At 35.2% G+C, this 13,825-nt stretch overlaps 1 protein-coding gene across 1 annotated transcript in view; it reads left to right on the forward strand.

The window, feature by feature from the left end:
* The window catches only part of CEP128 (centrosomal protein 128), a 419,931-nt gene that overhangs the window by 192,140 nt on the left and 213,966 nt on the right, over positions 1 to 13,825 (forward strand). The gene's annotated exons all lie outside the window — the stretch shown is intronic.

The raw sequence follows: 13,825 nt of genomic DNA on the forward strand, positions 1-13,825 counted from the left end.
AGGCGTGCAGGCTTCAGTTGTAGCACCCAGGCCCTAGACCACGTGGGCTTCAGTAGTTGTGGTGCACGCACTTCAGTAGTTGTGGCGTGTGGACTCAGTAGCTGTGGCTCGCAGGCTCTAGAGCACAGGCTCAGTAGTTGTGACTCACGGGGTTAGTTGCTCCATGGCATGTGGGATATTCCTGGACCAGGGGTTGAACCTGTGTCGCCTGCATTGGCAGGCAGATTCTTAACCACTGCACCACCAGGAAAGTCCCAAAAATCCTACTCTTGTTTACCTTACATTATATTGAGTGGGGTGACAAAATAAATGTGATAAATAAGTAAATTATGTAATATATGAGGTTATAAGCACGTTGTTGAAAGCAGTAGAGCAAGGGAAGGAGAGTTTGGGAGAGCACGGCACAGGGTTTAATATGTAGGCAATACTTAACTTTAAAAGTTAGACAAGAGTCATGGAAAATTACCTTTCTGTTTGGTTCTACTAGGGATGGATATAATGGGAAGAAGAAAAATAGCATCAGTTATAGGAATCCTATGTGTATCTTATGTTGTGTTGGCCTTAGGCTTTTTTTAAATATATAAATTTATTTATTTATGTATTTATTTTGGCTGTGTTGGGTCTTCATTGCTGCACACAGGCTTTCTCTAGTTGTGGTGAGCAGGGGCTACTCATTGTTGTGGTGCATGGGCTTCTCATTGCGGTGGCTTCTTTTGTTGTGGCCACAGGCTTTAGGGCGTGCAGGCTTCAGTAGTTGCAGCATGCGGGCTCAGTAGTTGTGGCTTGTGGGCTCTAGAGCACAGGTTCAGTAGCTGTGGCTCACAGACTTTGTTGCTCCGCAGCATGTGGGATATTCCCGGACCAGGGATTGAACTCGTGTCCCCTGCGTTGGCAGGTGGATTCTTAACCACTGTGCCACCAGGGAAATCCAAGGCTTTTTCTCTTGCTAAACTTTATTAAGAACCAGAAAGAGGAGTCAAATAGTGTCCCACTAAGAAAAACTAAACATTAACATATGATAATTCTTTTTAAAATAATTTTTTTGTTTTTTATTTTAGTGATCAGGATTATTCTCTCTACACATACCACTTAAAAATTGTTTATTACTGTCCTGCAGTGATTCTCAAATTTTGGTATCAGAATCACTTTACATTCTTAAAATTTTTCAGAACTCAAAGATCTTTTATTAATGTACATTGTGTATATCAATATCTATCATATTAAAAATTAAAACTGGGTATTTGAAAATATTTATACCTTTAAAATAATAATTATAAATCCATTCATACTAACATAAAAATCAATGAAATTTAACTGTTTTTCAATACAAAAAAATTAAAGAGTGACTTTGTTTTTTGAACGTTTGGAAATCTCTTTAATTGCTGTCTTAAAAGAAGATGGCTGCATTTTCAGTTTTGCTTCTTCATCTAATCTGTTGTTATATTACCTGTCATGTAATGCCTGAAGAAACTGCATTTTACATTCATGAGAAATTGAATGTGGAAAAGACAAGTAACATTTTAGTATTATAATTAAGGGGTCTTGGATGGTGCCCAAACACCCTTTGAGAATTGCTGGTCTAGTGCAATTGAAAGATGTAAATTGTGCCAATAGTAAAAGTTAGGGATACCCTTTAATTTTTTTTTTAAAGACAGTACAGTAGAATCTGTTATGGAACTTATAGATAAAACACTATATGATCTCTATACATGTTATATGTCACAGCCTATCCACTAATTAACACTAGATTACAACCCCATTTTTCTTTTAGTAAATATTTATCAGTATTGGCACTGTGTAAGTCATTTCTTTGCATAAGGAATATGCAGTAGTCTATTATAAAATCATAAAACTGTCATTGGGGAGAAATGCAAAAGAACCACATATCTGTGCATTTAGATAATTATATCAAATGCCCAGCTTTTTCATAAAAGCTTCAGAAGGTGAGGTATGAAGTTTGTAATCTCTCAAAGTGATTGCCTTTATTTCTATAGAGCACTTGAATTCTTTTATACATCTTAGAATCAGCTCGTCAATCTTAGAAAAGAACCTACAGGTGTTTTGATAGGGTTATGTTAAATGTATAGATTAATTTGAGAATGGACATCTTAATATTGATGATATTTTCCAATCTATGAACATGGTGTATCTATCCATTAATTTAGGTTGTCTTTAACTTTTCTCATGATGTTTTGTAATTTTCAGCAAACAGGTCTTGCACATCCTTTTTAGATTTATTCCTATTTTTAAAATTTATGATGTTATATAAAATAACTTTAAAATTTGAATTTCCAACATTCTTTTCTAGTAGGTATAAATACAATTGATTTTTTTGTATATTAAACTTGTATTTTGTAACCTTAAGCTCATTTATTAGTTGTAGTAGCTTTTAGTAGTTGTTGTTGTTTATTCCTTGCACTTAGAGTTTTCCTTGTACATGATCATGTCCTCTGCAAATAAGGACAGTTTCGCTTTCTTCTTTCTTTTCTTTTTCCCTTGTCTTAATCAACTGGTTGGAACCTTCAGTACATATTAAACTAACCTTGTTTTCCTGGGATAAACTCCAATTTGTCAAAACGTATTTCTCCTTTTACATATGGCTGGATTTGATTTAGTGATAGTTTGTTAAGAATTTTTGCATCTGTGTGGGTGAGGAATATTGGTTTATAACTTCTTTTCTTGTAATGTCTTTATCAGATTTGAATGTTAGTATAACAGTGACTCTTAACATGAGTTGTGTTTCCCTTTTATTTTTGGGAAACATTTGTATAAAGTTTGTATTATTTCTTTGTAAATGTAGCATAAAATTCATCAATGAAATCTTCTGCGCCTGTAGTTTTTGTTTTGGGAAGGTTTTTAATTTTAAACCTGAATTCTTTAATAGATGTATGGTTTTTCAGAATTTCTACTTCTTCTTGAGTCAGTTTTGTTACTGTGTGCCTTTTAAGATATTTTTCCATTTTATTGCAGTTGTCAAATTTATTGGCTTAAAGCTTTTTGTAATATCCCCTTTTTAATTCTTTTAGTTTCTGTAAGATCTGTGCTGATGTCTCTTATTATATTTCTGATATAGGTAATTTGTTTTCTCTTTTTTTCTTTATAAGTCTTGCTGAGGGTTTTATTACTATTTTTAAGGAAACAGCCTTCAAATTTAAATTTTTTTCTGTTGTTTGTCTTTTTAATGTTTTATTGATCTCTATTGTTATTTTTATTTCCTTTCTTTTACTTCCTTTTTGTAGCATTTGTTATTCTCCTGGATTCCCAAGTTGAAAATGTATTTTAATACTTCTCTTTCCTAATATAGTCATTTAAAGTTATAAATTTCCATCTTAGCAATACTTCAAATGCATTCCACAGATTCTGGTATCTTGTCTTTTTATTATCACTTAGTCTGAATTAGAAAATATTTCCCTTGTGATTTCTTCTCTGACCTATGGGGTTTTTTTTAAGTGTACTACTTAATTTCCAGTTATGTAGTTTTCTAGATATTATCATCAGTTTCTAAATTTAGTACCCTTGCAGTCATAAAACATACTCTTGATTCAATGATTTTGATCCTTTTCTGAGACTTGTTTTATGGCCCCAAATGTGGTCTATCTTAGTAAATTTTCCATGTGCACTTGAAAATGTTATGTTCTGAATTTATTGTGAAATGTTCTGTAAAAATCACTTATGCTAAATTGTTTCACACTGTTCTATGTCCCTGGTGATTCCTATATCCCTACTGATATTGTTAATTTCTTTTTTTGAAATTGTTTATTTCTATCAGTAACTGATGGAGGATTTCTAAAATATCCAGCTATTACTTTGTGTGTGTGATTTTTTTTTTTCTCCAAATATTTTGAAACTCAGTTATTAGATCCCACCTTAGTATTGATTGTGGAAATGCATCTAGTTAGGAGTCTGTTGTAAGTCTCAGTAAAAGCAAAAGAGGGGCTGACAGAGGACATTAGTAGTGGCAACAAATGCAAAAGATTTTGTGAAGGAATTAGTGCAGGATTGACCAGTGTAGGTGAATGAGAGAGAAGACTCACAGGATACTCTAAGGTCTTAGTGGTTTTGCCATTGGGAGAAATAGCAAAGTTGGGAAGGAGGAGCTGATTTGGTGGGAAAACAAGAGGGATCCTGTTTTTATCTATTCCTTAAAATCATAAAAAAAGGTCTCAGGAAGACCCAAACTTCTGTGACAGAGAGATGATATGGTAATTTCTTGCCTTATGGGTATAAGATGTATTAGGTGTAAGATGTTTTAGGTGCTACCTGGTGATTCAGAAATAATGAGAACTTAATATGGGTAATGAAGACCAAGCAAAGGCTGTTGTAGTTGCCTACTTACAAATGTATCTATTAGGAAGTAGGATGAAATAAATATGTTATTAGAAATATAAGCACCATGTTCCTGGTGAAAAGGGGAGTACTGATTACTTCTGTTAAGGCCCATATGGGGAGGTTTTTTGTAGGACATGTCTTTTGATTTACATGGTGAAAAGTGCAGCAGGATTTCTATAAGAAAGAGGAGGAGGAAAACTTCTCTCCAGGGGTTATCTGCATAGTGATCTCTTCTTGCATATTTCAGCATTTGTTTACAATGGTATACATAGAAGAGGTGGAGGACAGCCAAACTGATGATTAAATTTAGATATTTCTGAAGTATCAAAGTTAATTGTTGTAGAAATTTATATTTGATTCCCTTCACTATCTTATGAACTTGTCTGTTAAGTAGAACAATGTTAACCTATTTATAAGTGAAACATGACAGAGAAACTTTCTATTCATTGGAATAACCATTCTCTGCACTAATATTCTTAGTTTGATTTAGTGTCATATTAACTGACATGTGCCAGGTTAACCTAGGCCCATGTACAAGGAGTTTCTATCAGTGAGTGCTGCCAGATTTGTAGATCTGAGTTGTTTTATGTTTCCTGGGCTATTTTAGGCCTGTAGGTTGGAGCTGGAGTGTTCCAGGAGAGGAAACCTATTGAGAAGTTAATGTCTTGGACCTCTTAGAAGTTTAGTAGTTATTGACTTAGAATTTTTTTCTTTTTTTTTTTTTTTAATTGGGGTATAGTTGTTTTACAGTGTTGTGTTAGTTTCTACTGTACAGCGAAGTGGAGTTCCCTGTACTATACAGTGGGTTCTCATCAGTTATCTTTGACTTAGAAATTCTTCATTGTTATGAAACAATATTTGACGATCATGCAACTTATATAAATGTTAGTCATTGTCTAGTCTAATAACAAGGAAAACCAATTTTTTCTATTGCCTGTTGGAGTATAATTAAAAATTCTAAATTAAGGGATAATCTCTAAGTGTCATGTAATTTATTTGGATTCTGGTTATTTTAGAACTGTATTTTACATTTCACTGGTTTGTTCGGAAGTTTAGTGATCTTGATCATTAGAGATAATGAAAGATTATTTTAATTGATTGAGGAAATTATTTGAACTCATTAAACTATTATTTTGTTTAATGTGAAATTATGTCTTCCCTCATGTATTTTCAGGCTTTCTTCATAATTATTTTCAAAAACCAATTGAAAAACAGTGGGTTTTTAAAAAATTATGTCCACTATTTGAGTCAAATCAGAATTTCATTTTAATCTTAATCTGTGTTTTTGCTTATATATGTTTCATTACAATAATTTTACTTCTCATGTGTTTAGTGTTATGATTTAAAATCTAGCCAGGGCAAAGGTCAACAGGGATTGAAATTAAACTCAATTGGCTAAATGTTCCTAGGACCAGCATTGAATAAATTAATGATATGCCTGGAGCTCCTGATAACCAGATCTATGCAGGTGTCAACTTTGAATTATATAATCAACATTCACATTGTTAGTGAGTAAATTGACAATAGAAAGTTATGCCTAATTATTCTTTAGTTAGGTATAAATATCTCCACCCACCTGCCCATGTGGGTAATGAGCCTGATGCTTGTACTACTTCTATTGGCTAAACTTAATTTTGGAGACAAACATTTTCAATATTTTAAGTAATATTTTTAGCAACAGTGAAGTATTGATTGAATGGAGAGTTCAGATATTTAAAGTTTACATTTTTCCTCTCCTAAATTATTGGATGTATTTCTGTATTCTGGAAAATCCATAAATGTTAAATATACTATACAAATTAATTCTTAGATTTTCTTCTTTGATCCTTTTATAGATTATTTGTATTATTTTCTGCTCTTTCATACGACAGCAAAGCTGGTCTACTTAAATTTGAATCATGAGCATATTCAGGGAGAAAAATAAGATAAAGTTGCATGTGCTAAAATGATTTGATGTGAGTTTTTAGGTTAGTAATTAGCTTTTATTAAATTCAAAGCATATCTTTGCTGTGTTTGAGCTCTTTTAAGCTAACGCTTCTTTTCTATTTTCGTTTTGTATATATTCGTTATCGATTGTAGTAGGCAGAATAATACCAGCTCACCTCCCCCAAAGATGTCTACATCCTAATCCCCAGAACCTTTTAATATGTTACATTATATGCCAAAAGAGATTTTGTAGCTATATTCATATAAGGGTTTAGAGGAGATGAAATTGTCCTGGATTATCTATTTAGGCCTACTGTAATCATAAGCATTCTTAGAAGTGAAAGAGGAAGCAGAAAAGGGAGTCAGATGATTCGATGTGAGAAAGACTCAAATGTACCATTCATTGATGGCCTTGAAGATAGAGGAAGTTGACCAAAGCCAAGGAATGTGGCTGGTCTCTAAGAAGCTAGAAAAGTTAAGGAAATTGATTCTTCTCTGGAACCTCTAGAAAGGAATGCAGCCTTGCTGACACCACGATTTTAGCCCAGTGAGACCTGTACAGGACTTCTAATGTACAGAATTGTAACATCATAAATTTGCATTGTTCTAATGCAGAAAGTCTGTGGTAATTTTTTACAGTGTACATGGAAACTAATACACCAGTAAAATCATGAAGTTTGAGATTTGTAATAGTTTCTCTGTCTCTTGGTTCTCAGTTCTGTTTATGTCAAGTAATTCTCCAGCCTGCTTGAACCTCTTTGGGTACATGTGCCCATCTTTGGACATTTGTCAGAAAGTTAAGAATATATGTATATTACTTTCAGTCTACTAAAACTAACTTTGAAATGCACTGAGACAGTTCTCAAAATGTGTGAAATGTGGTACTTTCAAAATGAATATAATTTCATTATATTCACCCGTATAACATTTATTGCTGTGTGCCTGATACTGTTTAAGTGCTTTAAGCAATTTATTATTTCAGTTATTCCCAAATAGGTACCATCATCCAGCTTTCAAAAAAAATAAAACAGTCAGGTTTATTTTTCTTGGAAGAAATACTACAAAGTAACTAGATACACATTATGACTTTTTTTTTTTTTTTTGCGATACGCGGGCCTCTCACTGCTGTGGCCTCTCCCGTTGCAGAGCACAGGCTCCGGACGCGCAGGCTCAGCGGCCATGGCTCACGGGCCCAGCCGCTCCGCGGCATGTGGGATGCCCCCGGACCGGGGCATGAACCCGTGTCCCCTGCATCGGCAGGCGGACTCTCAACCACTGCGCCATCAGGGAAGCCCCACATTATGACTTATATGGTCCCTTAGGCATTTTTGCCTTCATGGGTCCCTTCAAAGAAAATTAGATTTTTGACTACATGGGTATGAAGATGAATATAATCCAGGCTAGATTTATTATTATATATTCATTATTATATTTGTTTTTCTTCTGGCTTTATAATCAGTTAAGATGAAGACATTTTCATTGGCTGTAGACACTGTGCCTACTGTGCTTAGTGGAAAAGTATAGGCTGGATGTAAGAGTATAGGCTATGCTCTGAGGTCCTCTGGGGGCTCTAGCTGTGCAGTTGGTGGTGAGGGAGACACTGATAATGGGTTTCCTTAGGAAGTTACATATGGGGAACCTGAGTCTGAGTAGCCATGAGCTAGGCAAGGGATGACGGCAGAGTTGTCCTAGCAGAGGAAACCACGTGTGTGAAGGGCTGAAGTGGGAAGGAGCTTGGCTGGAACATAATGAGATAAGGAAATTAAAGTGCAGACACAAAGATTGTGGTTGACCTAATGTTATACACCTACTAGATTAAAAAAAATTATTTGTCCCTACAGTGAACTCAATTTTCAGATGACTGGTACACATTTGGTAGATATTAAGCTTCAATTTGTGGTTGCATTCTTGACTAAGTATTTGAAATTTGATTATTCTTTATTGTTGATGGAGCTGGGATCCATAATGCTTTAGATAACAGATGTGGTGGCTGAGAATAAACATGCGTGCCGTGAAATTTAAAATGGAAATATTTTAAAATAGTGGATGACAACATATTGTATATAAAGCTTATATTGCTTTATAGCTATGAAATTTTAATTTGAAACTCCAAGGAAAATTTTCTTAATTTATTAATTTGAAAGCTTTCCTGAGAGCATTTAAAACCTACCCTTACACTTATGATTTGAAAGAAAGATTGCTTTCTTCTACTTCCTCGTCTCCTGTAACTAGTGACTTTACCAAGATTTTTTTGGTGGTTTCTCACCTATCTACTCCTCCCTCTGCATTTAGACTACTGTCTTATTTAGCTCCTTATTCCTTCATATCTTCTAAGGTTGCTGAAGCTTCTTATTTGCAAGGTCCTCCTGACTTCCAGTTGCTGTCTTCTACTTGATTGGTCTTTACCTCTGAGCCTGCCAGAGCCCCCAAGACAGATGACTTTCCCAAGCAAGCACACTCCTATGGGTGTGTTCAAGTTCACACCATTCCCTGGGCCCCAGATATCCTCCATCTATTTCTCTGCTATTTAATAAAGCACTTGGTAAACTGACATCTTTTAGGAATAACCTTGAATATGCTTAGATTACTACAAAAACAGGAAATCATTTTAAAACTGTGATTTTGTAACTTTTATAATGAATTACTTGGCGACACACCCCATAATTGATCTCCACCCAGTAGTGCTTCATTGGAGAAAACACACCATGTGCACACACACCACTGCTGTTCTAATCAGTTCTGCCAGATGCATCTTCATTAAACACAGCTTAGAGCCCATGACTGCTCGGCTCAGATACCTTCTGTGGCTTTCTCCCTGCTGAATAATTAATGTTCAAACTCTTACAGGTGCCCCATCATTTTTTCCCTCTCTTTCTTTGTTATCACCCTTGCTAGGAACATTTTTCCTTTTACTACCCTATTACTGTTAAAACTTCTGGATATTGCATGACATTTGCCATTTACTGCCCTTTCCTCTGATTATCTGCATATATGTCTCTTTATATTTTTAATCTCTTGTTTTTAGACCCTTGTTTTCCCATTGCATCTAGCATCATGTTTTATATTTAAACAGGAAATAAACATACTTACTGAATGTCTGGGTAAGTGGGCAGGTGGATGGATGGATGGATAGATCAATAGATAAATGGATAGCACAGATTTAGCATCCTTCTTCTTTATCCCATTTATTATGGTGTCTTCATCAGAAGCTATATCCCCTTATCATATCTACTCTTAGACACTTAGGTCTGTTCTACCAATCAAAAAGAAAACAAACATCAGTGTTGATTTATTCTTATTTCTGCTTCTTCAAGACACGGGAATAAACATGAAGTAATAGACAACTTGGAATTATCCACCAAACTACTCTGATGATGTCCTGTATTAACTAAGCTGTTTCAATATATCTTTTGAAACTAGGATAATTGGCAATAAGAGAAGCTTTCCGCTATTTATCTTTCCAGAGTCAAGTCCTTCAAGTTCTCCCTAATTTGGAAAGACTTTGATACACACATTCTCTTTCCTAGTTTAGATGAATAGTTCATCACATCAACCATGAGAGATTACAGACTTGCTTTATTTCCTATTGAAACTATTCACTTTGTTCTCTAGTATTTAAAATTCATTTCTTAATCATGTCACACTTTGAAAAGATTCCTCACCACAGTCCCCTACAGGTGATGTTTGATCTCTGTGTTCAACTGTTCAGCCTCATTGTCTTTGAGATATCCTTAGGCGAATGAAGGAAGCTAACATTTCTTGAGGGCTTGCTAATATTCAGGATTTTATATGTTGTTTATATGTTTTATATGTCTTATTTCATATTTAAAACAACCATGAGAGGTTATTAATCGCATTTTACAGTCGGGCAGCTGAGTCTGGGAAGCAGTGGGGGTAGATTGTTTCTCACAATATGGGACAGTGAATTACAGATGGGAGAGGACTTTGTGAAACTCAGGGTTGTGTTCCTACTATCATATCACATGTCAATATGAATCAGCACTCCACAGTCAACTTCAGTGGGCCTTGCAAACTGGAAACAACCTGTTCTTCCTCACTTTTTGGGGATCTAGTTCCTGAAGTTGTAAAGAGATCAAGTTTTTATTAAGAATGTTAGAAAGAAAATTGCTCTGTCGAACTATCTTTTTTGGCTACCATAACAACTAAACCACTAAAAATGCTTTTCTAGAAAAAAATGGTCAGTTTTGCTGTTTGGACATTAACTCCCTAGTTGTGATAGCTCTAATATTCCCAGAATTTTCTTTCACGTCATTTTAGCATGTGGTAGTCTATAATTTCATGGCTAGGAATAGCAAGCCTCAGGCCCGTTTAATGAAGTTAATTCTAATATGGAATAGATCCTTTCTCTCCCATAAATAGGGAACTAAGTTCAAACCATCTACTTTTTTGGTCATGAGAAGTTTGGCTCTCTTCAAAGGTTTCAGAGTTCACTGGGTTCAGGACAGGTGTGTATCCAATTTATAATTCACAGTTTCTTCCTTCTTTCCTCCCTTTACATGGTCATATCTCCCCACTAGAACCTCATTCGAGTCTGGCAGTGTCATCAACAGTTGCCCTCAGGTTAACGTCCCTCTACCTTCTTCGGTTCTGACTGTAGTGACTCAACACACCTTAATACAGAGCACTTTCATCTTGAGAAGGGGGATGTAAACTGCAGCTGAAGGATTTAGGTAAGATGTAAAGATATTTTGAAACTCTGAGGTTACTAGAAACTAAAATGTCTATGGCAGTTGGAAGTTTTTTCTTCAAAGATCTTCAGAAGGGGAGACATCTATGTAGTATGATTTAGCAGCAGTGAAATGCTAATGATTATGAACAAGTAGAGGAGTTAGTTTTCTTATTCTTTCTTTAACTGAAATTGTGAACTCTCATTTAAACAAGGAACTGACCTTGCTTTCCAGGCACTTTGTGGCGATGGCTGTTTAATGTGAACATTTCACCGAGGTATATTTCTAGGTAACATGAACTCTTGTTCTTCCATATCAGTGAGGCCTCCGATGGGTTTAGTTTAATATTTGTATCTTTGTTCATGGTGAGGTTAAAATGATTTTTAGGGCAGCACAGGCAAGAGAAAATGGCGGCTGTGTGTAATACATCTTCAGAGATACTCTCTAAACACACAAATTCTCATAATATTTCACTAAATATGCTTATCATAATGGTGTTCATTAAGGGAGGAGAGGAAAGGCAAATGCAATTTCAATGAAATAACAAGTTTTCAAGCAAACATTCTTCATGTACAAGTTCTTCTCAAAAAATAAACTGTTAAAAGAGGAAAATACAGCTAATTAATGTGTGTTTACATTCCACTTGGAAATCAGTGTAAAAACACAGGCCTACTGTATTCACACTGTTCTGCAATATTGATATCTGCATATATGTTTATACTAATTTTCTACTTAAATCTAAAAATTATCACTTTTTTTTGCTCTTCTCTCAATCCAGGCAGGGAAATAATCTGTCAGTTATTAAGACATAATAAAAAAAGCTTTGATTTAAATACATTAGGAATACGAATTAAGAATTTGAGGGAATTCCCTGGAGGTCCAGTGGTTAGGACTCTGTGCTTCCACTGCAGGGGGCACAGGTTCGATCCCTAGTCAGGGAACTAAAATCCTGCATGCTGTGCGGTGTGCCAAAAAAAAAAAAAAAAGAATTTGAAATACTTTCTGCTCTTTGGATTTGAATTCGATACTAACACTTTCTATACAGTTGCCATAGAAATGTGTACCTGTACATCTTTTCCTCTTCTTTTGAAATCTGTGGAGCAAATATTTAAAATATACTTTCTGGCAGACAGGTGCTTTAGGGTTTGCTTTCTCTGACATCTGGAATGAGCTGGGATGAGTGTCTGTACTTCCTCCTGAGGCTTCTGCTTGCAAACCTTTTTCATTGATTGATTATTTTTTAAAGGTTACTGTAAATTGATCTTCATTCCATGTTAAACTAAAGTACCTTACTGTTTAACTTCTTTACAATCACCCCTCCCCAGGTCAAATTGTAACCTTGTTTTTGTGTAAGTCTTGGTGTAAGGCTGGCGTTAGACAAGACATAAGTGTTGTTTGGCCTCCAATATACGTCTCCATGTAAACCACTCTGAACTTTTTTACAATGATTTTGTATTGGTCTTTCAATTTCCACGCTTCCATAACCATGTCCAGGTGACTGAGCATCCCATTACTTTTCTACAGCTCTAGCTCCATCTGAATTTCTAGTTTATTTTTCATTTGAAATTTTTTTTACAGTCTTTCTTTAGTTCAGTTTTTCTCCATGAGCACCTTGAAATGTCTCCCTCCTTTTACATTTCTGGTTATCTTTTGGCATCTCAGTCCTAAAGTCCATTTTGTAAGAAATTGGTTTGTAGGAATTAACTATGTTCACATTCAGCCCCTTCTCCTTGAAATATCCATCTATTCTTTTTTTAATTTAACTTTTTATTAAAATTTTTTTTGAAAGAAATATCCATTTATTCTTTTTTTTTAAACATCTTTATTAGAGTATAATTGCTTTACAATGTTGTGTTAGCTTCTGCTGTGTAACAACGTGAATCAGCTATACATATACATATATCCCCATATCCCCTCCCTCTTACTTCTCCCTCCCACCCTCCCTATCCCAAGTCCTTTAAGTGGGCACAAAGCACCAAGCTGATCTCCCTGTGCCATGTGGATGCTTTCCACTAGCTATCTATTTTACTTCGATAGTGTATATATGTCAGTTCCACTCGCTCACTTCGTCCTAGCTTACCTTTCCCCTTCCCCATGTCCTCAAGTCCATCTCTACGTCTGTGTCTTTATTCCTGTCCTGCCCCTAGGTTCTTCAGAACTATTTTCTTTTTTAGATTCCATATATGTGTGTTAGCATATGGTATGTATTTTTCTCTTTCTGACTTAACTTCATTCTGTATGACAGACTGTAGGAACATCCACCTCACTACAAATAACTTAATTTCATTTCTTTTCATGGCTGAGTAATATTCCATTGTATATATGTGCCACATCTTCTTTACCCATTCATCCGATGATGGGCAGTTAGGTTGTTTCCATCTCCGGGCTATTGTAAATAGAGCTGCAGTGAACATTTTGGTACATGACTCTTTTTGAATTTTGGTTTTCTCAGGGTATATGCCCAGTAGTGGGAATTCTATTTCTTCCTGGTTTACTCTCAGAAGGGTGTGCTTTACTAAGAACTTGTCCATTTCTTCCAAGTTGTCCATTTTATTGGCATAGAGTTGCTTGTAGTAATCTCTCATGATCCTTTGTATTTCTGCAGTGTCAGTTGTTACTTCTCCTTTTTCATTTCTAATTCTGTTGATTTGAGTCTTCTCCCTTTTTTTCTTGATGAGTCTGGCTAATGGTTTATCAATTTTGTTTATCTTCTCAAAGAACCAGCTTTTAGTTTTATTGGTCTTTGCCATCATTTCCTTCATTTCTTTTTCATTTATTTGTGACCTGATCTTTATGATGCCTTTCGTTCTGCTAACTTTGGAGACTTTTTGTTCTTCTTTCTCTAATTGCTTTTGGTGTAATATTAGGTTGTTTATTTTAGA

Source organism: Neophocaena asiaeorientalis, unplaced genomic scaffold, assembly GCF_003031525.2.
Source record: "Neophocaena asiaeorientalis asiaeorientalis breed wild unplaced genomic scaffold, Neophocaena_asiaeorientalis_V1.1 scaffold152, whole genome shotgun sequence".
Taxonomy (NCBI): Eukaryota; Metazoa; Chordata; class Mammalia; order Artiodactyla; family Phocoenidae; genus Neophocaena; species Neophocaena asiaeorientalis.